This window comes from Nannospalax galili, unplaced genomic scaffold (genome assembly GCF_000622305.1).
Source record: "Nannospalax galili isolate Female #2095 unplaced genomic scaffold, S.galili_v1.0 scaffold580, whole genome shotgun sequence".
Lineage (NCBI taxonomy): Eukaryota > Metazoa > Chordata > Mammalia > Rodentia > Spalacidae > Nannospalax > Nannospalax galili.
Window position 1 is genome coordinate 1,247,494 of NW_008345762.1, and position 25,107 is coordinate 1,272,600.

Consider the following 25,107-nt stretch of genomic DNA (forward strand, 5'->3'; position numbering starts at 1 on the left):
AATTTGTTACTGTTGTGTGATGCCTGCACCATGATTGATTGTGCTTCATGATCACGAATAGTTAGGCATGGGACTTAGATCTGATGGGAGGAAATTCAATGTTTTCTAACATGACTTTCTATAGTATTTAACTTTTCTCTAATATCTCTGGAGCAATCACATTGGAAAACTAATAATTTAGGACATTTCTTCAACATCATTTTGAACTGAAGATGTAAAGAGGATATTGTGTTCAGTCATGTTGGTTGTGTGTTGGTGTAGAGATGATATGGGGACTGGATTAAAAAGCCCAGAGTTTTAGAGTGTGTAGAACACAATGAAAACAGAATAATGTAAATTGTATTGACCTTGCTGTTCCATGCCCTTTAAACGAAGATAAAATAACAAATCCATGTGAGGAGGATCTTGTGCTCAAAGAAAATTAACTTGAATCAGGCAATAGGTGTCACTGAGATAGCTCAATGGGTAACAAAGCCTAATGCCAAGCCCAACTTTCTGAGTTTTATCCTTGGAACCCACATGGAACCCACATGGAAGGAGAGCACCAATTTTCAGAAGATGTATTCTGATGTCCACATGTGTACAATGATCCTCACATGAATGTGTGTTCGCACGCATGCATGCATGCAGGCACACACACACACACACACACACACACACACACACACACACATGCACACCAGAATAAACACTAGACAAATGTGAAAAAAAAGAGAATTACTAAAATGTCTTTTATTGGAGTTAAGTGAGGTTGGAACCTAAATTCCCAGGGTTCAGACGCCTACTGATCATACCTGACATTCTGCATTTTCTCCTCTCTACTCCTCATAAATTCGCCCCATTTGGAAGACATTGCTGATTGCAACACTTGTGTTCTCGCTGTTGGAAGTGAGCATTGTTATCTCTCTCTGTGTGTTTGGGTGCAAGGCCACCTGCTGTGTCACCCAGGTAAGTCTTCAGCACCTGATGGGGTTCAGATTTGTCACTTGCTGCTGCACCTGTGTTCATTTCCTCTCAGATGATTTCTTCACGACTTCTTGTAATGAGCAGGATGAGGAATAAGGGAGAAAATATTTTCTCGGCAAGATTCTTGTTGAAATTGGACAGGACAGAGATAGAACAATAGCAGATGTGGTCAGTACTTCTCATGAGTCTAGTGCATACATTTTGTTTGCTTTCTTCCATAATTGAAATTTCATTCATTCAGGATCAGTATACAGACATTTCAATTTGCACACAATTCTTTTTTTAATAATAAAATTTTAAGTTAAAAAATTTAAAAAGATTCTAGGATGACTGACTATTGTATGAACCTGTTAAAAGGCTGGATAATTATTGCTCCAAATTAAATACATCTTATTTTATTTTGAATTCTCCTTTTAAAGATGTAATTATACATATATAGTCCATATATATATATATATATAGTCCACTAGTATAACCTATTTCAAATGTTTATGTATTTAATTGTATGTATTAGGCTTTTTATATCCATGGATTCAACATGCAGGATGATTCAACCAACTCAAGATTGAAAATATTCTGAAAAAGAGGTTGTAGCTGTCTTGAACATTCCCTAAGCAGTATACACATTTGTATTATATTAGTCATTGTAAATAATCTCAAGTAAAGCATACAGAAGTTAAACACAACTATTATGCCATTGTGTATCCACAGATTTCAGTATCTGCTGAACTCACATGCTAAAGGAAAGATTATTTTTATGAAAAGATAAATATTTTGATTGAATTTTTGCACATTTCATACAATAAATTGTAATCATATTTATACCCCTTCCCTATCTTCCCCCCAAGTGCACCCCATCAAGTTTTATGCATTCTATCATATATGTTAAAGCCTATTGAGTGATGTTTGTGTCCTCAGTTGTCCCTCACTGTGAGTTCATCCACTGGAACCGAGGCAGCCTACCAAGCATCACTCCCTTAAAGAAGACCAACTCTCTCTCACCAAACAGTGATGAGTTGTCAATAGGTCTTCAGTTAAGGCTGAAACCTCTTACCCATTTCTCTAGTTTTATGCTGGGTTTTTGTCTAGTTTATGTTTGCATGGATCTTATGCATGCTGTTACCATTGCTGGAAGTTCATTTGAGCAAGTTCACAGTCTCCTGGAAAACTCTGTTTCCTTGTGGTCATCCAGCAGCCCTGGCTCTTACAGTCTTTCCACTCCCTCTTCCACAATTGTCCCTGATCCTGGGTAGCAGAGGTTTAATAGAGGGATCCTATTCAGGGATGCACACTCTGCAGTCTCTTCTCTGCACATTCTCTACATTTTGGCCAAGTGCGGCTTTCTGCATTAATCACTCTCTGTTACATGAGGAAGCTTTGCTGGTGAAAGTTGAGAGATGCATTAATATTCTCTCAGTCCCCAGTTCAGCTCTGTGCTCTGTTCCCTGAGCTTTAGATGTGGAGGTGGCATTGTAAATGTGTCACTTAGGACTGGGTATAACACAGGCATTTGTTCTCTGCATTAAACCAGTTATGGAACTCTGTAAGAGTCTCCATATGTTTGAAAAAGAAGCTTCTTTGACAAATGGTGAGAAGTATTCTTGTCTGGCTAGTCCTGAGGTCTCAGGCAGATCAAGCAGGATGGTGCTTAGGCTCAAGAGGAAGCTGGGGACAGTTTGGGGAGGGTCTAACTAGCTAAGTAAAATAGATATGAGCCCAGGAGCAGGAGAATCTTGTACATAATTCTTCACACACATACTGAAAACCTAAAGAGCCAGCCATGCACTATGTTTCTTTTAAAAATGGTTTATCCCACTGATGCTCCAGCTTCAGACCTGGTGGCAGATTATCTGAAGAGCATCTCTGGGACCAGTATCCTCAAACACCGGTGGTCTTTTTTTCCCACTGGTTCACAGTTTTATATAATATACACCATATACTCACATTTTCAATCTTTCACAGCACAGTATCAAAATTATTAGGAAAACTAGATTAACTGTGTCCAGAAATATTACAGAGGTCACACAATTCTAATAGGGCGATGAGCAAGGGGTGTTTTTAAAGGAAATTTCTACTAAAACTAGGGAACTAGAAATGATTAAAAATATTAAAGACACATTTAGACTCCAAATTACCACTTACCATGCTTTGTATTATAAGATATAAAACTAAAACCATCTATGGAGCATTACACTGACATCAAACACAGTCACAGTCTCCCCTGATTCACTACACCGTTATTTTCTGTTGGTACCAAAAATAAGCAACCAGAGACTAATATCACCTATTGAATATCAGTTTTACACCCCCAAACTGGGGCTAGGTAGAATTTCTTCCTTGAAAAATATATTTCTAGAGCTACTGAGCAACTCACATTTACAAAAGAGTTGCTAAAAATATTCCTCTGGATGGTACAAGAAGGGCTCAGGACCACTGACAGACATGATGTGTAATTTGTGGATTTGGCATCTTTCTATGTCATCAGAGGCTGGACTCTCATTTTGCATCCCTCTGCTTTCTGCAGGTAGATCTTAGGTTTCTTGACTACGCACTCCAGACGCTTTGCCCTTTGCTCCCATCCTCCCTTTCATTTTTACTTTGTTTTGGGTTTCATTTCCATTTTTGGAGGAGAAGTTTGGCCTACAACCTCTTTAATCTGAGCTTGGGTTCTGTCTTCTTGGCCTTTCAGAGCTGAACTGACCTTCCTCTATGGAATCTTGGGGAGCAAGTCTCCTGCAGTGCTTTGGGGGACTGCTGCCACTGAGCAAGGAGTCTAAGCCCTTGATAGATCAGATATGGATCTCTCCATTCTCAGGACATTGGAAAGACCTGCATTCCCAGGATAAATGGGACTTTGTGTTGCCAAGGTAATGTATCGACTAACTTCTGTTTTATTCTGCTTCCGCAGGTGGCAATTGTCAGGCCAGCAAATAACAACCTATCCTCAAAAACTCTCTCAAATGAACATGTTTATGAGGAACTGGAGTTCCGATAGCTTCTATTTATCCCCCCGTGTACGTTAATGTGTCTTCAGTTACCTTCCTGCCTGTGTGTCCAGACCAGTGCATGGGAACATCAATTACACAACTAGTTAAACATGGTTTCCCTCCAGGATGCTGATTGTGGTTGCAATTCCTTCCTCTCACATTTTCAATTAACTAGGGATCTGAGTTCATTTCTTGTTAATTTTAATATAACTATCACATAGATGAACAAAAGTGAACAAATCATTGATTAAGCATGTAGAACACCAAATATATAGAACCAGAAAAGAAACTCCTCATGTCACATTGTAGTTAAAACACTGAACACTACAGAAGAAGGAAAATGTATTGAAGGTTGCAAGAGACAAGGGCTACGTTACATGCAATGGCGGCCTCATCAGAAGAACAGCTGAGATTTTTTTCTGTAGTAGAATCTCAAAAAGCTTAAAGAGATTGAAAGACATATTTCAAGTTCTGAAAGGCTACAGCTACTACCATATATATATATATATGTGTGTCTATGTATAGACTACTATACATAGCAACATTATCTTTAATTGAAGGAAGAACTGAAATGTTCAATAATAAAAATAGGTTAAAAGAATTTATGATCACCAAGTCAACTCAATACTGGACACATGGAGAAATTCATGGACTGACAGGGATATGAGAATCCTAGAGCCAAAAAAAATAAAATAAAATGAATGAATGAATGAATGAATGAATAAATAAATAAATAAACAAACAGTCCAGGAGAGATATAAAGCAAAGAGGACTAAAATAACACCAAACACCACAAAATCTACAAAATGAAAGGAATGAAAACAGACCTTCCAATAGTGACTCTGAACATTAATGGTATTAGTTCTTCAGTCAAAACCCACAGACTACTAGATTGAGTCAGAAAACAGTATCCCTCATTTTGTTGCTCTCAAGAAATACACTTCACCATCAAAGACAAACACTTTGGGATGAGATAATGGGCAAAGACATTCCAAGCAAATGGAACCAGGAAACAAGCAGGTGTTTCTATTCTAATATCTAACAAATTAAATTTCAAACCCAAACCAATCAAGATATAAACAAGGATATTTATACTGTTTAGGGGATGACCCATCAAGAGGACAAGACAGTTCTGCACATATATACACCAAGCACAGATGCTCTGAATTCCATAAAATATGCTATAAAATATAAAGACACAGGTTAACCTCAAAGTAATAATACCTCATTCTGACTAATAGGGAATCTAGACACAAAATAAACAGAGAAACTTTGGACTTGGGTGACACTCTAGATCCAACCAACTTAACACACATTAACAGATACAAATGTTCTCAATAAAATACTTGCTAACCAAATTCAAAATTAAATGAAAATATCATTCACCATGATCAAGTTGAATTCATCTCAGTGATGCAGACATGGTTCAGCATATGTAAGCTAATAAATGTGATTTATCACATAAATGGACTAAAAGATATAACATGATCCTCTCAGTAGCAAAATTCAACAGCCTTTCATGATAAAAGTCAGTGAGAAACTAAGAATGGAAGATGTATTAGTGATTTTTCTTTGGCCATGATAAACACCCTGACCAAGGCAACTTATAGAAGAATTTGTTCAACTTATGATTCTAGAGGGATAAGAGCCCATCCTGGCTGACAGCACAGACAGCTAGGGGAGAAAGCTGAGCACTCACTTATTCTGGCTTGTGCAGGAACTGAGAGAGATGACAAACTCGAGATGGGGTAAAGCCATCAACTCTTAAATCCCAGTCAGTGATGTGCTTCCTCTAGCAAGACCATACTTCCCAAAGGTTCCATGACCCTCCTCATACAGCACTATTACCTGTTAAAATAGTTGGAGCCAATGGGGGACACTTCTCACTGAAATCATCACTCAGGGAGCATGCCTCAATATAATAAAGACTATATACTACAAATCTATAACCATCATCAAGTAAATGGGTAAGCATTCAATGAATTCCCATTAAGAGCAGGAATAAGACAAGGGTGTTCTCTCTCTATGCCTACTCGATATAGTGTTTGAAGTCTTACCTAGAGCAATAAGACAAGAGCAGGAAATAAATGTTATTCAAGTAGGAAAAGAGGAAATGAAAGTATCCTTACTTCCACATAACATGCTTCTCCATCAGCTGACAAACACTTCAGCAAAGTGGCAGGATACAAAACCAACACACAAAATCAGTAGCCTTTCTTACAGCAGCAACAAACATAGAGAGGATGAAATTAAAGAATCAATACTATCCACTGTAGCCTTCAATAAAATAAAATTCCTTGAATAAACCGAAACAAGGAAAGGAAGGACTTCTACAATGAAAACATTAAAATGGGGAAGAAACTGATGAAGACGCTTTAAATGGGAAGCCATGAATGAAGAGAGAGAGAGAGAGAGAGAGAGAGAGAGAGAGAGAGAGAGAGAATAAATAATACCTAGGTAGTTTAAAAAACAGAGGGAATCATATTAGTCCAAAAACCTACTGACTAATTACACATCCAGTATCTTTACATGAGTCCAAGTGTACATTTTACAGCTACATAACAAGAAACAGGACCAGACAAAAGAAACCTTCCCTTGAGTTGTTGGCTAGGGTGGTCTAACAGATCTCCCAAAATTATACAGGCCATTGCCACAGCCCTTGATTTCCTCACAGAACTTGAAGATAAGACCTTACTGCTGAAGACGGAACATACTTCGGACACAGGATTTGGAGCAGTGGGTCTGGAACTGTCCTGGAAGCCACTTCCACTGAAGGCTAGCTCTCATAGCTTTGGAGAGCACTATGAAGGTGCCATGGGAAAATATCAATTGATGGTCCAACACCAGCTTCAAGACCAAATAGCCACATCAGTGGCCATCATAGCATAGGACACTGGTGTAGTGGTGGCAGTTTTATCGTGGGGGCAATCAACAGCTACCTAATTGGACTAAAAGCCCACTCAGTGAAGAAAATTCAAGTGTCATACTGTAAACAAAACCAAATACACATGACTGGAGTGGTCATAGGTCTTAGAGAAAATCCCAAGACTGTCACATGCCTAGACTAATGTGACTTTTTACTATGTGCAAAACATGTATCCTCATATTACAGACAAATAGCCCAGTCACCACTCATCAAAGAAGCTCGTTTTACATCAGTTGGAGACTATTACCAAGTACCACAACTAGTCGCACTCTAATATTGTCTGTGAATTTCCCAGGCCTAAGTGACAGATCTACAATGCAACCTCTACACCTTAGGCTCATTAAATATAGAACAGGGGTAAAGAAGAGGACACTAATGAATCTCAGTTCTCAGTAATGAAGCTCCCTCATGCAACAGAGAGCCAGGAACACAAAAGGTCACAAATGGCCAAAGTATAGAGATCAAGAGTTTGCTGACTGCTGATCCTTGGACAGAACTCCTTCATTAAACTTCACCCACTCAGGGATCATCACAGAAGAGGGAGTGGAAAGATTGTAAGAGCAAGGGAGGACGTGCATGACCATAGGCAAATAGAATCCTACAAGCTCCTGGGAACATGCTGATTTGATTCTATGGCAATGGTGTCAGCATACACAAGTCCCATGCAAACTCAGGCAGACAAAACCCCAGCATAGAACTGGGAAAATAAAGAACAGACCCCAATATTATCTGGAGAAATGTTGTTAACTCATTTCTGCTAGGTAAGAACTGAGTTTCATAAAACAAGGGACTAGAGATAGCTGAGTAGACCTCAGTGGATGGACTTGCACTGGGAAACATCTTGGGACACTGACGATGCAGTGGGCCTTCACCCAGATGACAGAGTATATAGGCTCCAGTGTTGGGGGGGTTATGGGTGGGTGCTAGTGGGGATGGGGGTATAAAGATAATTAAGATTGAGATGTTCTGTATGAAATACACAAAAATTCAATAAAAACAAACTTAAAATATTTTCTATAAACAGAGGCAACTAATTAGGTGAACAGCAAGTTCACTGTATTAAATAAAATGACTCAGACATTGGAAGACCAATAACAGGTCATTATTTATATTTGGAAGGTGGTCTAGTTTCAATTATATTCCTGTGATAAAACACTGTGACCAGGCCAGGTACGTTTGTAGTCCCAGCACTTGGGAAGCAGAGGCAGGCAGATCTCTGTAAGTTAGAGGCCAGCCTGGTCTACGTCACAAGTTCCAGGCCAGCTGGGGCTACAGGGAGACCCTGTCTCAAAAACACCAAAAAACAAAACAAAACAAAACAAAACAAAAACACTGTGCTCAAAAGCAACTTAGGAGAGGAAAGGATTTATTTTCTCTTATACGTTACAGTCCATCATTGAGGGAAGTCAAGGCTGGACCTCAAGGTAGGAACCAGCAGTCTTGCTTTTCCAAACAGCATTACTTACAACCAACAAACTCACTTCTCAGCCAAAGAAGCATGATAGGAACTGTGGAGAATGTCCTTGCTAGCTGGCTCTCAAACAGGCTTATCAGCCAGCTATTGGTACAGTTCAGAACCATCTGCCTAGGGACTGGTGCTGCCCCAAATTGGCTGGCCCTTCTACATCAATTAAAATCAAGATGATCCACCCAGACCAACCTCAGCTAGGAAATTCTCAACTGAGGTTGTCGTCTCATATGAGCCTAGCTGTGTCAAGTTGGCAGTTAAAGCTAACTAGGATGGAAAGCAAAATATTTCACAGAATGGAGTAGAATAGTGGTCTCTCATAAGACAAGAGGAGAGAATAGGGAATAAGGAGGTTTCATACTGGGCGCCAAAACAGAGTAATAAGGTAAAACAATTATGCATGTCTAGGCATAACTACAAAAAACAGTCCCTATGTTCCCAACACACAGAAATTATAAATGATGAGATAGTCATTGTACATTGTATACATGTACTGAATTATTATAAACTCCTCCATGAACATTCAGAGGTATCAGTGTCCAATAAAAATAATTACAAAATTTAAAAGTGATTGAACACAGTTGATTTAAAAGGAGGTAACGTCATGTCTTGAAAGCCATAATAATGGACAAAGTTTTCTAACTCATAAAGTTAATGAGCAAATATATTTTCTATGGGTGTGTGATTTCACAAAACTGATCACACTGGCTAAGAACACTGTGGCAGAAAGAGTATTATTTTCTAGCTGTTGATCTTTTCCCTCTAATACTTCCACCTCACATAGTGTTGACAATGACATTTAATGAACTGTGGCTCAAAGTGACATTTGCTTTTTCTGGTCCTAAAGTATTCCATTGCCAAACTTCCAACTTCTAAATTTTCTTTTCCCCACATTGGAAAACATGAGAGAACTTTAAAAACTATTGTCATGACATTTTCGTTGGTAGTGCCATATTGTTGTGTGTCTGTATGTCCAGTCAATGTCAATCACAATGTCACAGGCAACAAACATTTTAAAGATACAGTGTATAAAATTTAATGGTTTAGGCCACTGATATTTCAAAGTCAAGTTTTTAAAGATAATCTGATTTGTGGCCAATCAGTCCTTGAACAGGATGGATACTAACTCTTATTTCTATGACTTTGAACTACTCCAATGAAGCCCCACAGATGTGTGTTTCCAGCTTGGTCACCACAGAATGAGCGCTTCTTGCCTCTGTGGATCCACAATACAGGGGCACAGCCTCACATTTGTTTTCTGGTGTCTGTGGGATCCTGTGAGGGTGTTGTTTCTTTATGTTCAAGTTCGCTGTAGATTGAAGTTTGAGGTAACAATTCTTGATAAGGGCCTTCAGAAGCTGATTTCCAGCTAAACAGTAGAGAACTCTGAAATAAGACAACATACCATTAAGAATAATACACTTGTGGTGGTTTGAATGAGAAATATTCCCTATGTACTGATGTGTTTGAACACTTGGTCCCCAGTTGGTGGCACTGATTGGGAAGGTAACAGAACCCCCAGGAAGCGGAGGCTTGTTGGAGGTAGTATGTCACTGAGGGCTAGATTTGAGATTTTACAGCCTGGTAGCACTTCCTTTTCTCCATTTCTGCTTCCTGTGTGAAGATGAAATGTGATTTTCTGCTTCCTGGCTGCCAGAGTGGCCTTACACTCCTACTTCCAAGCTTATCCCCCATGGTGCACTCTGGCTATCTGGAGTGGTAAACTGAAATAAACCTTCTTCCCTTTATTTCTTGCAGGGTTTTTTTATCCTACTAACAGTAAAGTAACCAATACAACACTCTAAGTTTCTATCAATTTGTTTTGAAAAATATGCTCCCTTATTTATAGGTGACCTCTGTGGACTTTGGGCTCAGAAGTCCCAAACAGGATAGGGGTTCAGGTCAATTTCATTTTTGACTAAAACTTACCCTATGAATCAAGGTTTCTTTAATGTTTTGCTAAGTGAGTGCCCATGTAGGAGTCACACTAGTGTTTGTTGAATTTATGGAAGGTAAAGAGAAAAAATGATGCAAAGCTATTAAAGTAATTCTTGTACAATAAGATAGAGAGAGGTAAGGGAACTCACTACTTTTCTTCAAATTAGCATAAGACATATAAGTTTATCTATTGGAACATTTGTGCACATGGTTTATCTCTAATGGGTCAGAAAATAATGAGTTACAGATGCAAGATAAATAAGCTATGAGGGGGCTGGAGAGATGGTTAAGACTGCTCTTGTAGAGAACCTGGGTTCGACTTCCAGCACCCACATGGCAGCTAAGAACTGTCCTTAACTCTAGTTCCAGGGGGAATCCAATGCCCTCTTCTGACCTCTGTGGCTTTGCACGACATGGGTGCACTTACACACATGCAGGCAATATACTCATGCACATAAAATAAAAATAATAAATAAAATATTCTTCAAAAATCTATGAGAAGGAATGCACATTATATCTATGTGAAAAAAGGTATGTGTGTTTGTATGCTATTATATCTAACTTACATTTATTGATTATTTGATGACAGAAACTGTAAATTTTAAATGAGATGACTATTACAATTTATAAATTTGATGCAGTATTTATCCTACGGGGCTGTGACTTATGTTTCCTCTCTTATTCTGACCATTGATAGAGTCTTTTAGATGTGACAGGAGGGTTCACTCATGAAATCTCAATGATATGGTTGCCTAAATAATAACTGTATAATGATAATACCAGTCAAATGTCAAATTTCATAAGATCCCACCTCTATCTCTAGATGAAGATCTACAGAAAATCAATGGTTGCAGAGGGAGACAGAATCAGTTTTCTCCGTGGTCAAGCTCCCTGAGAAGTTATTCAATCCCAAATGCTTAGCCCTAAGCACAAGTATGTATGAGCGCCACTAAATGGATTCATTGGCATTTATGTAGATGTATATTATATATAAATATATATATGAGTGTGTGTATCTCTGTGTATTTGGAACAATAGTAATTTAAAAAGAGCTCAGAAATTGGGAGGGAGTGAGGTAACATGGTAGGAGTTGGAGGGAGAAGGAAGAGGAATAAATTTATAATAAATAAATAATAAAGTACCCATGTATAAAGAACATAACTTGTTGAGAACCACTTACAATTTTTTCATTGTTCATTTTACAGGAAGTAAAAGAAAACCTTTACAGGCAATATCATTCAGTGAAGTAATCTCACCCAGCCAACATTCCCATCATCCACTTTATACTTGAACATAGAGAGAGGAAGTGAAATTAAACTTTGCAGACAGGTCGACACCATAAGGATAGTCACGATTCCCTATTTAAGAAAATAGGATTTCATAGTATTCTTTAATATCTTGATGAAAGTTTGGATGGTTTTATCTCAGTACTTCACATAAGGTCCCCAAAGGGGGCGATATTTATTACTTATGAAATGGTGGGATGAATTTGATCTGAAACCTCAAAGTCATGTACTGTCCTAGAACAAGAGGTGGAAACAAAGTAGATTATTCTTCAACCTACCAATGCAGTATAGGAAATAAAACTATGGTGACTTTTTTTTTCAGAATTCCATGGGTTTCTTCTGATTCTAACTTTTCTTCAAATTACTCTTATTTGGTAGTATCAATTATTAATACAGTGAAGCTAACTTTTGGTCAGTCACAAGTATCAGGCTTGTAACTAAACATTGCAAAGCTGATTCTTTTCATTAAATGTCAGATATGGCAAGAATTAAGAACAATGGGAAAATATAAAAATTTTCTAGTTTTTCATTTAAGTTTCCATTGGAAATAAAAAGCAACATGCATTTTAGAGCTAAAAATCAAGTCACCACTGTGAAATGTTTTGTCACTGTGTTCCTTAGTAAAATCTGTCCCACAGCTCCCCAGGGTTCTGCTTCTGTTTCTGTCCCTCACTCCCCCTCCTCCATGTTGCCTTAATTCAAACAATGGTCTATTCTCAGACACTGGAAAGTCAAAATAAGTATTGTTTATCAAAAAACTTTGTAAGGCACTTAATTTTAAAATTATTCAGTGGGGTCTGGATCTGTGGGTAGGAGCACTGGCTGCTCTTGCAGAGGACTCAGGTTCAGTTCTAGTTCCCAGCACAAACACAGTGGCTCACAACCATCAGTAATTCCAAACTCAATGCCCTATTGTTGCCTCTGTGGGCGTTACTCACATGTGGCACACCTACATACATGCTGGCAAGACATTCATATACATAAACTAAAAATAATTTAAAATAAAATCACAGTAGTAACAAATTGGCAAATATTTTTAAGTAACAAAGGATAAAATAAAAATCATATCATCTTTGACCTCAATTTTAATATACTCAGTCTACATCTTTATTGATTTTTCCCTATGAAATAAAAATTGGATTGCCTGAAGTTGGGTTCTCTGACATTTAAACATGCTTTTTTCTTTCCTAAAATTGATACTATTTTTTGGAGGCTCAGGCCATGTCATATTCCTAACATTTTCATTATCTTCCCAAAATGAACATTTAGTTTTCCAGAATTCAGGATGAAAATACTTACAGCTACCATTGATCTGAAGCCAAACATGACCTTTCATAACAGTCAAAGTGGGAAATTTTAAATAAACTACTTGACAGAAGGAAGATTCCAGCTAGTGAGACCAGGGTGCTGACAGTGTTGGTGCCCACATTGCCACTCATCTGAAAAACAAAGGAAACAACTTGCTTCAAATTAATCGCCATAGGACCAAACTTCTAAACCCAGAGGGGAATTCTGAGCCCACAAACTTCTCTATAAGACCACACTGAGGTGTCTTCATTCCCATGTCACCAATTTAGAACAATGTGAATTTGTTGAAGGAAAGTTGCGGGGAATGGTATTTCTAAATACTTGCCATGTGTGATGACATGAAAGAATTCAGATCTGCCTAAGAGACACCTCTGGGCATGTCTGGAAGGGTGTTAAGCAGAGAGGATTCCTTGAATGTGGGAAGCCCCATCTCATGGATTAGGGGCTCAGACCAAAAAACGGGTAAAAGGAAAACATTAACTGAACACAGGCATTCTCCACATCCTGCTTTCTGATTGATCAAGATTTGTCCTAGTACCATGAACTCCACCAGGCCTTCCCTGCCAAGAGCGACTGCTTCATCTGAGATCAGGAGCCCAAACAAATCCTTTTCCCTTTAAGTTGCTCTGTCAGACATGTTGTCACATGACAGAGAAAAGTAATATCTGAATTCTAGATTTCATTGTTTCTTTAGCTCATTCCTCTGTCATAGCTGTGCCATACACTAAAAATAAGAGACCATTTACATACTTGTTTATTTACTGGTGAGACTAAAGGGACTTCAATGAACTACATAAACTTTACTCATTCTTCTGATGGTGATAAGATCTGGTTATCTGTATGTCTCAATTCTAAAGTGATAGATCCTATTTTCAGCTAGTCATATGCGGTGTTTCTTACTACACCAACATCAATATTACCTGAACAAATAAACTGACTCTTAAATTATATTGTTAAGAGTGTCCCTGAACTTGGGAGATATTTGTTCACCAAGATATCTATTAGAACCATTTGTCTCCCAGAACTGTGCTGATGGCTCTCTCTTGTTCCCTCAACCTGTACAGATGGAGGTGTCTGTGTCCTCACTCTGTGCCTGTGGAACTGATGTTAGAATCTTGTTTCCTTCACTGTGTCCTCTGTCAGGCCACACCTATAATTTATTCAAAATGGTTTCTCCAGATTCATGGGGGATGTACAAGTTCAAGTAAGGCTCCACCCATATCTCAATAGACCATCTGGCTACTGGGACCATCCACCTCTAGTATGCATTCATTCAAGGTCACAGATCCTTTCCCAGTCCCCACAGTGTCCACTGGATATGGGTGGGTGCACAGCTTGCAGTGCTTTGATACGTTATCAAGCATGCCCACATTTGTTCATTTTATATATATATATGTATATATATATAATTTTCCTTTATACTTGATAGCCTTATATTTCTTTTTTTAACTTCCATGCCTACTCCCTCCCCTTTCAGGTGGAGGACCAAATTGAGGTTGCCAAGGATACACCCTGGTCATAAGGCCCAAGAATACAGTTTTTCTGGGATTCACTAAAAAGTCATTAGCCCAGATTATTTTCATGAATAAAGATCATTCCCATAGTCATAGGAAGATCAATTGGTTCTATGTTGCAATGTTCCAAAAAAAACAATTCCTTGTGTTATTGCTTAATAATGAACGCCAGTGTTACTTAGTTCTCTGTTTCCCCCTTAATTACTAATCACATAATTATTAACTCACCAGTGATTTTGTTTGCTTCTTGGTAGATACAACAGTTAGAGATCCAGAGATGACAAACTGTTTATAAGACAAGAAAGACATCTGCAGTGTGGAAGCTTCTTTTCCATCACCCCTTCTCTCCCACCAGATGGACATTTTTCTCTGTATCTATTACTCACCTAATGAACAATTCCTTCAAAATTCTAAGATACTGCATAACAAAAGTATCAGTGTTACATTTTATTCTAATTAAAAATAGCATCCTTATGGCAGAACAAAGAAGTAGACCAAAATTAGTGGAAAACAGTGCATTGTTGAAACACATATTAGGTTCAGAGAAGGTAAGATTTAGATTTGAATATACCTGGTATTTATATTAATATATTTTGATAAGAAAAGTGAGAACACACACACACACACAATGACACTCACTTTTCCACTGTTTACACTAATCTAAATATTACCTGAGCCAGGTGTGATACTGACTCCTTAATCCCAACAGTCACAGAGGCTGAGGCAGAAGTCATGAGCTCCAGGCAAGCCTGGGCTCCACAGTGAGCTGTTGCCTCAAAAGAACAAAAAACAAAACAAAACAAAACAAAAAACTCAATAAAAGAAACCAAATCATCTTTGCTATGTGTCAATTGCTTAAAGTAAGGGAACAAGCTTATAATGATTAGCTTTTCATTATATGCCATGAAATAGAGCTTAAAGGTGCCCATATTACAATATGCAATAATGTCATAAATTAAATCCTAGCTTAATATCATTGAAAATATTGACAAGATGTCCAATATACAAGTTGTGTGTTGATACATCTGGTGAATGGATAAATGGTTGACTAATAATTCATTTGAGACACAAATGAAGCATACTCACAGAAAACGATGCCCATATAGGGAAGCCTGTATAAAATAAGAAGAATAAATTGCTGAAATATTTTAAATTAATAGTAAAAAGTCCAATGGTCCCATAGAGGAAATATTTCACACTGATCGTGATCTGAGCCACCTAGAAGAGGGACAAAACAAAGATTCTTTATCAGCCCCCCAAATTAATAAAGGAAAAACACAATGCAGATTTTAAAGACAACAGCGAATATTTCTTTCTGAGGATAATTTCATTTTACCCCAACAATGTGGTCCCAAAGGCTTAACCACATTGGATATCATTAAAAGATCTGTTAAGGGTCAGCTCTGGAAGAATATGCTTCCTTTACTAAAACACTGACCATGTGGGTCAGCCTTGCTCCAAAAAGGCATACTCATTAGTGAGTATCACATCTTGGGCTAGGGGTCCAGGTGTTTGCATAATGCCAGCACCATTAACTTTTTTCTCCCTTGTGCATATCCCTCATTTAAAATGTGGTCTCTTGATTCCAATCCAGGCTTTCTTCTTTTATTCTGCACAATGATTGGTACAAATAATGGCCAAACCCCTCTAGCTTACCCACCTCTTAAACTGGCACAACCCTCCACCCACAAATATCTGCAAATAACCCTAAACTCTTCCTCATTCAAAATTCTTTATCAGTGAGGCTTACTTACACCAAGAGCTTTCAGATTCTCCTTTAGGAATTTTTGCAGCCTGTCTGGTAGGTGGGTGAAATATCAGATGTCTCAGCTTTTTCTACTGGTGCACTTTGGTTTTCATTTTGAAGAATGTCCACAATCTTTCTACCAGAATCCAGAGTTTGGCTCATTCTATAATAAATAGCTGTTGGTTATTTGCATGAGAGGTGCACCCTCTTTGTACAAAGTCATGCAGTCACACTGTTATAATTGTAGTAGACCCTAAATGCCTTTCATATGAAGTTTTTATCTTATATGGAGACAAGTCATTTCTCAAATGATATATGTCCATGCCATGAAGTCTGACATAATAAGTATTAGATAATTAGTGCCAGTATGTATCAAGGAATGGCATGACAGTGTCTGGGAAATATCAGTTCCTAGGTAAGCCTAAAGTGTTCTAGGTTATTGAATGCTATAAAAATTAAGTCCCATTAAATTTTTTGTTTATTTCTGTTTGATACTGTGTCTCCCCTTCCCAGCATCAATTATTGCCAAAAGTTCCTTAAGATGGATTGGGATTCTTACCCATTTTCCCATGTCTATGCTGAGATTTTTCTGGTTTGAGCTTGGATAGGACTTGTGTGTGCTGTCACCACTGTTGTGAGTTCACATAAGTAACTGAGCAGCAGTCTGGAAGACTCCCTTTCCTGTGATCATTCACCTACTCTGGCACTACAGTTTTCCGTAATGATCCCTGAGCCTTGGGAGACAGATGTTTGAAATAGGTGTGATATTCTGGGATAAGCACGCTGTGGTCTCTTGTTCTCTGGACATAGGGCAATTGTGGATTTCTGTGTTAACCGCCATCTGCTCCATAAGGAAACTTCTCTGGGACTCTTGGTGGGATCCTTGGATGAATTTAAAAATGTGCCTCCCAATTTTCTTAGTATCAGTAAGGATGTAAAAGGAAAATTTGTGGTATTATTTTTTCTCCTCATAATTAGGATGTGATATAAATGTCCCACATGCAGGGAGCACTAAGTGGACTTGGGTGAGGGAGGATTGATCTTTCAGGGAATGACTCTAGATAGACTAACTAGAGTCCAGTGAATGAACTTGTACAGAGGGACATCTGGGCACAAAGCTTGACTCGATAGGCCTTGACCTATATGACAGAATACATGAAATCTGGTGGGGGTGTTTGGTGGTTCTTGATGGGGGACAGTGTCTAGATATGATCAAGATTTATTGTATTAAATGCACACACATAAAAAAAGAGAGCCAGGCGTGTTGGCACACGCCTTTAATCTCAGCACTCGGGAGGCAGAGACAGGTGGATTTCTGTGAGTTCAAAGCCTTAATATTGAGTTCTAGGCCACCTGGGGCTACAGGGAGGCCCTGTCTCAAAAAGCGAAAAAAAAAAAAAAGGAAAAAAAAGGGGGAGCACATGAAGTTGGGAGTGAGCAGTTAGGATGTATTTTGAGAACTTCCAAAAATGATGTTGGATTTCTATCTTAGAATTAGCTCCCGAATGGCTCTCCTTGTAACTTAACTCATTTCCAACATTTTAAATCACTCATTCATTCCTTAAAATTTTCCCCTATGTTATACTGGTATATTGAGTTACATCCTCAGACAGTGGCTTATAGTTAAAAATACCTAAATCAAAGCTGGAAAATCCTGTTTTGGTTCTTGAAATTTCATATCAAATGTCACTTTGTGCTCTTCAATGCAAAACCCAGAAACTCATTCATTCACCCGTTCATTCAACACATAGGCATTTCAGGTTCAGAATTACCACAGTGCTCTCCAGGAACACCTATTCACTGATAGCTTTTCTTATTTTCATATCATTTATATGCGATCATATATTGAAATAGTCTGCCCATCATTAACCTTGTCTCTTTAAGCTACAATCCATGTATCTATTCAACATCTTGAGTAAGGCTCTCACATCTCCATTCATCTTTACAAGAAAGCCTGCTCTCCCAACTCTAATATCTTTTTAAAAAAGAACATCTCAAGCTGGGTTTGGTGGTACAGGCCTTTAATCCCAGCACATGGGAGGCAGAGGCTGGAAGATCTCTGATTTCAAGACCAGCTTAGTCTACAAAGCAAGTTCCAGCTGTGGCTACAGGGAAACCCTGTCTCAAAAAAGAAAAAAAAAAAAAAGACATTTCAGTATCTCTTACTCAACCAAAACCACAAGAATTCACTTTATCACATTGGCATCTTTAACTTAAGAACTTAGTTCAGTGTCTCATTTCCTCTTTGGTTACTGTGCCTTCCAACCTAGATCTAATCCTTTTCCTCATATATCTACTAGATTAATTATATGGAGATGTCTCCGTGGTCAAGAGTGTTTATTCTGCAAGCATGACAACCCAAGTTTGAATTCTTAACACCTATGTAAAAAGATAGATATGGGTGAACATGCTGGTTACATCAGCATTTGGGAGACAAAGTCCAATCCTGAGAGCTCTCTGACCAATGAGCCTAGTCAAAGAGAAGCTGTCAGTTTAGTAAAGAGACCCCATTACATTATTCAGAGTTGGTTTTCTGTAAGAAGAAAGGAAGGAAGCCTGGTTTCGTGTCTGAGCCCACTTTCTGCCCATTATCCTTCCAGGTTCTAATATTTACCTCTTGGAATATAGATAAAAGTTGCCCTGAAAATGAAAGAAAAAGTGCTACCTACATGGATTCCTTCCAGCACACAAATGTGGGAAGCTGAAATCCTAAGCAGTGTTTCTTCTGTGCTTGACAAAGACTCAGTCAACATGTGAGGAAGAAAATCTGCATTCTTATCTCTGTGAGCTAGCTCACTCACTCTTATTTCCACACACAGAAACCTCCAGATAACAGTTCTGCTGTGTTTCCTCAAAGTAGATATACATCCTGTTCTCTGTGCAAAATTGGACACATTGCAAACATAATTCTCAATACAACTGGTAGTTCTTTTTTATACGATCTCTATTTCTTTTTCCATTAATCTGACAAAGCTTTCTTATTATTCTAAGACAAATAAAATGATTTCTTTGAAAGCAATCTCCAGAAAGTTCATATTCTCACCCAACTCGTTGGCCTCTGTCTGCTCTTAGCTTACTAACTACATAATTACAAAGATACAATGTGATAAAATGTTTGAGTCATAGCCATCAATATATATTTATAACCGATATCTCTACTTATTTACTTATTTAATACAAAACTTTTATCTTTGCTCCCTAAGTGGAGAGGGGACTCAGAAAATGAAAAATCCAAAGGCCCCAGGGGGGCTTGGGCTTTTAAAATGTTTTTTGGTGGTATGGGACAGATCTTTCTTCCCTAATTATGGATTGGTCATCTTAAAAAAAGGAAGAGAGCCTGTAGCTAACAGCTCCAAGCTGAGTGAGGTATGTTCTGGTCTTGTCTGCTCATCGGCTTTAGTTCCTCAAATTATCCCCTCTGAAGAGGTAACATAAAAATCATTTAGAAGAAGGGCTCAAATTGTGGGATAGATGTAACCCATTTTTCACCAGGAAAATCTAGAGATCAAGTATCTAAGTTTTTTCCCCAGAAGGGATCAGTGTCTGGACTGGAGTTTTAGTTTCTATCCTCATGTACAACCTGTAGGCAGGGTTTTTGATTTAGGAGGCAATTTGAAACAAGGGTTCCCTTTTGGTATTTTTTGGTTAGAGAACCAAGTATCATTTGAATCTGCTGTTTGGGGAACTTCCCTGAACTGCTTATCCAATCTCTATCTCCAGGTCCAGTCCTTCCCTCTCCTGAAGTGGCTACCCTGTCAGTATGGGGTTGGGACAACAATCAGTCTGGCTTCTTTCAGCTGAAGAGGGTCATTGGATATGGCAATCAGGGTACCACAGCAGTGGGCCTACTTAAGGGACCCCATCAATGTATATAACTGCCATCTGTAGAAAGGAAATGAAATCCTTGACTTCTGTTTGGAAAGAGAAATGAGGGACAAGTAAAAGCAAATATTAACATTGTAAGTCCTAGGCAGGGAATCAGGAGTGGCCAGAACAGACAAATATTTTTCAAAGTCCCAATTAAGGCTTGTTAGAATCTCTTCATGAGTTCCCAAAATCATCCACCTATTGGGCTCTTCCTAGTTTTTCTTTAGGTCTCCAAGGCTGCACTCAAGAGTGATGAAACCTTGATGTGTTTCAGGCACTTTGAGAGCTGTTGAAGTGGTGATAATCACAATGAGACATCTCTCCCTGGACAATGAGAGAGAAGTATGGCCATCACTTAATTTTTAAGCTTAAAACAATGGTCAGCCTGTTTCTTTTGGCTGTAGGGGAACACTGTAATTCTGAACTGAGCCAAAGTCTGAAGTCTTATTCTGGACATAATTTTTTTCTTATCAAGAAAAAAATCATTAGTGAGAAATAATTGTCTAAGTAATATTTTATTGGTTAAGTCTAATGCCAAAAGAGTGCAGTCCTGCCAGGGACCAGGCTTAGCACTAAGGAAGAGGCAGGTGGATCTCTGTGAGATTGAGGCCAGCCTGGTCTACACACCAAGGAGTGCAGTCCCTTGGACTGCTGGAGAAATATACCAATCATTTTAATCTTTGGTTATACTTTCCTGTAGGGTGTCTGAGGTCATGTAGGTGACCAAATTTAGTCATTTCCTCTTTTACTGACAAAGACAGTTAAGAATCAGGTCCTTAGGATTTACTTTGACTATTAATGAGCTTTTGACTTTGTTAGCCTTTCTGTTACCAGTTGTTCCATCTTTGCGAGGATGAGTCAACGGCCTTACTTGACTGCGGCTTCACTGGGAAGCACTAAGGAAATATTTTCTCTGTGGTGACCCTGATTGTAGACTGGACACTGGTTAGAGTCCACATGTTGAAGTCTCTGCAACTCCTTGAACAGAAAACAAGTGACTCACCACAGTTACTTGACATTTCAAGAGATGCCTCAGAGTCCCCTGGAACCTAATTTGTCTTGGAGGGCTAGGGGAAAAATATTGTCCCTATAAACCCCACTGATCATATTAGTTTAGACCTTCAAGTATGGCTGTTAGTACCCAGCAGGTCAGTTATACCAGACAGGTACTTTAAACTGCTCTGTAATATTTATGTAAGGCTTGAACAGAAGCCAAACACTTTAAAATAAACTTTGATGAGACACATATTTGTTCTTTTAAGCCAGACCCCTTGATTGTTAATAAGAATAGATTAATGGCTCCATTAAGTAGAAGTTTGATTTAACTTTGACCTTAGAAAATTTAAGATTATCTCTCATTTTCTAAGTCTCACCTTATGTGTACCTTAAGTTACTCAGACCTTTGTAATTTGCATAACATTCCACTTGATTTGACCCCCTTTTGACCTTTGCAGGTTTTGCATGATAAGAGTATACTTTCCAACATGTAGGCAATACACTCAAACAAAAATTAAAATAATTCAAAAGAGGCTTGAGAGATGGCTCAGTGCTTAAGTGCACTGGCTGCTCATTCAGAAGACTGGTGTTAAATTACCAGCACCCACATGGTGGCTAACAACTGTCTGTAATTCCTGTTCTTGGGGAATCCAACGCCTCCTTCTGCAGGCATTGCACGTTATGATTACACTTGCGTGTATGTAGGCAATACACTTATACACATAAAATAAAAATAATAAAACAATATTTTAAAAATGTTTAATCCAGTTTACATAAATGGATAAATTAAGAATACTTTTATGCATATTTTTTAACTACCAAACTTTTTGATATGTCTTAAGTAAACCTCTCCACTGTTCCCCCCCGCCCCATGGTCTCACAAAATCTTAGAGTTAGAAAAAAGTTTACATTTTCAGTAGCATCCTTGCATATTATGAAAATGATGTTGAATGAGGGAATATTCTTGTTCAGAAGAAAAAGCAGAGAAAAAAAGTCATGCACAAGCAAAGATTGCCATTTGTTAGCTCTGTAACGCATCTTTAGATGGTAGAAAACTTTATTTTTCTGGTTTGACCTAGAATGGAGAGGATCAAAGCAGCTCACAGGGAAGGTAGAAGCTGCTGTTTGTTTGCTTGTTTTCTTTCAGTCCCTCCCTGGGATCTCTAAAGAGAACTCCTGACCTCCTAATACTATGAACAGGTTTATGGAGAAAATTAAATTCTGTTTTCTTTTTATATTGTTTTGATTTTCCTGAAACTAGAGTAGGGATTGAGAGAAACTGTTGGACTTGTCTTGCTTTGTCCTGTGTTTTTCATGATTTGATTTCACAGCTGCTGCCCCAGGTTCTTTTGTCTGCTGATTTGTATCTTGCCCAGTCCAGAGAATGATCTACTGTAGCTTTGTTTTTGGTTTTGAATGAGTATAAATAGCAGGTGGAGGTAACTAGCAGATACTCATCAAAACTCATCCAATCTATGTTTACAACTTCCCCCTGAATCTACTGAAGAAGCCCTGTTAACACTTGGAGTTGCTATTTGAGATATTTTTAGGCAAAAATTCTTTCTGTCCACTTTATGGAGCATCCCATTGGTTGTTTTGGTATCATGAGATAAGTATTAGCAGTTTCTGTTGGAAACAGTTTACTCTTTGGCTGTTCTAAAAGTCACAATGTCTTTACTCTTGGATTGTTTTCTTGTTTTCCTTTGTCCTTGTCACAGCGTCAAAACAATTTAATTTCCCTCAATGTGACCTAGGACAAGAGATTCAGAAGGCATTTTGAGACATATATGTGGCAGGCCTGATTCTCAGTGATCTTAAACAGCTCCTAACAATTTATTAGTATAATGCATAGACTAAGAATATTTTCTTAGTAACATTAAAAATGAAGATAACAAAATGTTATTCTTTGAAGGCTCAGAAGAGGGTAAAGAAACTCACTGATTTACACTACACAAGAGACTTGCTGATAAGTCCAGTTATGACAAGCGGGGTCTGGCGTTCCTGTCTTTATAACATGCATAGTTCTACAAATAAGTCTTATGTGCTTGGTCTTGTGTTGGGAACAGGGACTGATAAAAGACAGGATTCTTTCTTTAGAGTGTTTTCAGGGACAGACTACTTGATTTTGAAGGATTAGTCTTCTTTTTAAACTTTATAAGGTGACAGGTACATGAAAGTCTGTACTCATAACGAAACCGGATTGAACTGACAGAAGTATCTACCTTTACCATCATCCAACTTGAGACCCTCCTTGGCTAGATTTGGTGTGACTAATTGCTTAAAACTTATACCCACAACAAGTTTGTGTGTGTCTGCAAATAAAACCAGATAAACTGAAAAATTTAACAAATATTTCTCTCTTATAAAATATAAGAGCCTTTCCTAGGGAGAATAAATAAAATTTCCCTGCAGTGGCCATTTCTCATTGTCCCCCAGGGGATACTGAGAAAAGGCTTCTTGATTAAAAACAACAACAACAACAACAAAATATAGCGTTCTTTTGTTTGAGGTTTCAGGGTTCTGGTGTCATACTGAACAGGCAGCACAGAGGAATGCCACATAGTGATGGTCAAATTTAATATGTTCTCTTTAATAAATAGTTGGCTCTTGATTCAGAGGAGAAGCAGAGTGGAGTTTATAAAGCTTAAAACCATAATTGCATCATTCCACAGGCAAAGTCAATAGCCATAGTTACAGCAGACCACAGCATGTCAGTTTATCTACTGTCACACCCTTAAAATAACTAACTCTCCCTCTCTGGACAACTATCAGTTGCCAGTAGTTCCTCACCTAGGGTTGAGATTTCTTGTCCACCTTTACCCTTCCATGCTGGGCACTGAGTTAGGTTAGACTGATAGAACATGAGAAATGACCCTTAGGTGTGTAGGCCCCAAATAGGCCAACAAGAGAGACCGGAACTCCATTGTCTTATTCTAAGGAAAGAGAGTCCACCACTTACCACTAGTTGTATTGTGAATGCGGAATCATCTGTTGTTTTGATATTGCCTTACACCTAAGAACAAGCTGTTGTTGGAAAAAGAGACCAATGAAAGAAGCAAAATCAGTGGGTAGACGATCCCTGAGCCCGTAGGTAGTGCTGCTGTGGGAGCACACATTCCATCTTACCACAGTGTGTGACTCTCCATGATGACTGGAATTTAACTTCCTCAAAACAACTTGTTAAGGGGCTGGAGAGATGACTCAGTGGTTAAGAACACCAGCTGCTCTTGTAGAGGACCTGGGCTTGATTCCCAGCCTCCACATGATGGCTCACAATCATCTTTGACTCCAGTTCCAGGGGAATCTGACACCCTCTTCTGATCTCCCTGGCTATTCCATGACACAGGAGCACTTTACATACATTCAGACAATACACTCATACACATAAAAATAAAAAAATATATATAAAAAGAAATTCTAACCTGTGGTGGTTTGAATGAAAATGCCCCATAGGCTCCAGGTGTTTGGATATTTTGTCCCCAGACGATGGCACTGTTTTAGGAGGTTTTAGAAGGTGAGGCTATCCTGGAGGAAGTACGCCACTGGGGGTGGGCTTAGAGAGTTCTTAAGCCTTACCAGATCTCTAATCGCCCTCTTGCTTGCTTCCTGTGCCTGTGTGATGATGTGAGAGCTTGGCTTCTACTGCTCCTGCTCCAGCCACCTCCAGTGACCATGCCTCCCTGCCATGACGGACTGTGATTCCCCTGGAACCATAAGCTCAAATAAACTCTTCTTTCTATAAATTGCTTGGGTCAGTGTTTCTATCACAACAAGAGAAAAGTGACTAATACATAACCCCAAAACTTTTGGCAATTGATGGCTGCTGGGAATAGGGGAGAGACAGTGTCTTACAGGAATCAGACTCTTGGTGGGCCTAATGGATGGACCCACACTTAAGGACATTTGGGGCCACGTCAGACTCTGCATCATATTATATATATAAGAGCATACAGGGCTGGTGAGATGGCTCAGCAGTTAAGAGCACTGACTGCTCTTGCAGAGGACCCAGGTTCGATTCCCAGCACCCACATGGAGGCTACAAACCATCCTTAACTCCAGTTCCAGGGAAATCTGAAGCTCTCTTCTGACCTTCGCCGCATTGCA

The 25,107-nt window shown here is 38.6% G+C and overlaps 1 long non-coding RNA gene across 1 annotated transcript; it reads right to left on the reverse strand.

The window, feature by feature from the left end:
- Positions 1 to 9,358: 9,358 nt before the first annotated feature.
- LOC115071865 lies at positions 9,359 to 16,297 on the reverse strand. The gene is made up of 5 exons (XR_003850931.1): positions 16,148 to 16,297; positions 15,480 to 15,611; positions 14,622 to 14,678; positions 12,871 to 13,010; positions 9,359 to 9,733 (listed from the first exon to the last, which is right to left on the reverse strand). It is a non-coding gene; the product is annotated as an uncharacterized LOC115071865 (long non-coding RNA).
- Positions 16,298 to 25,107: the final 8,810 nt, after the last annotated feature.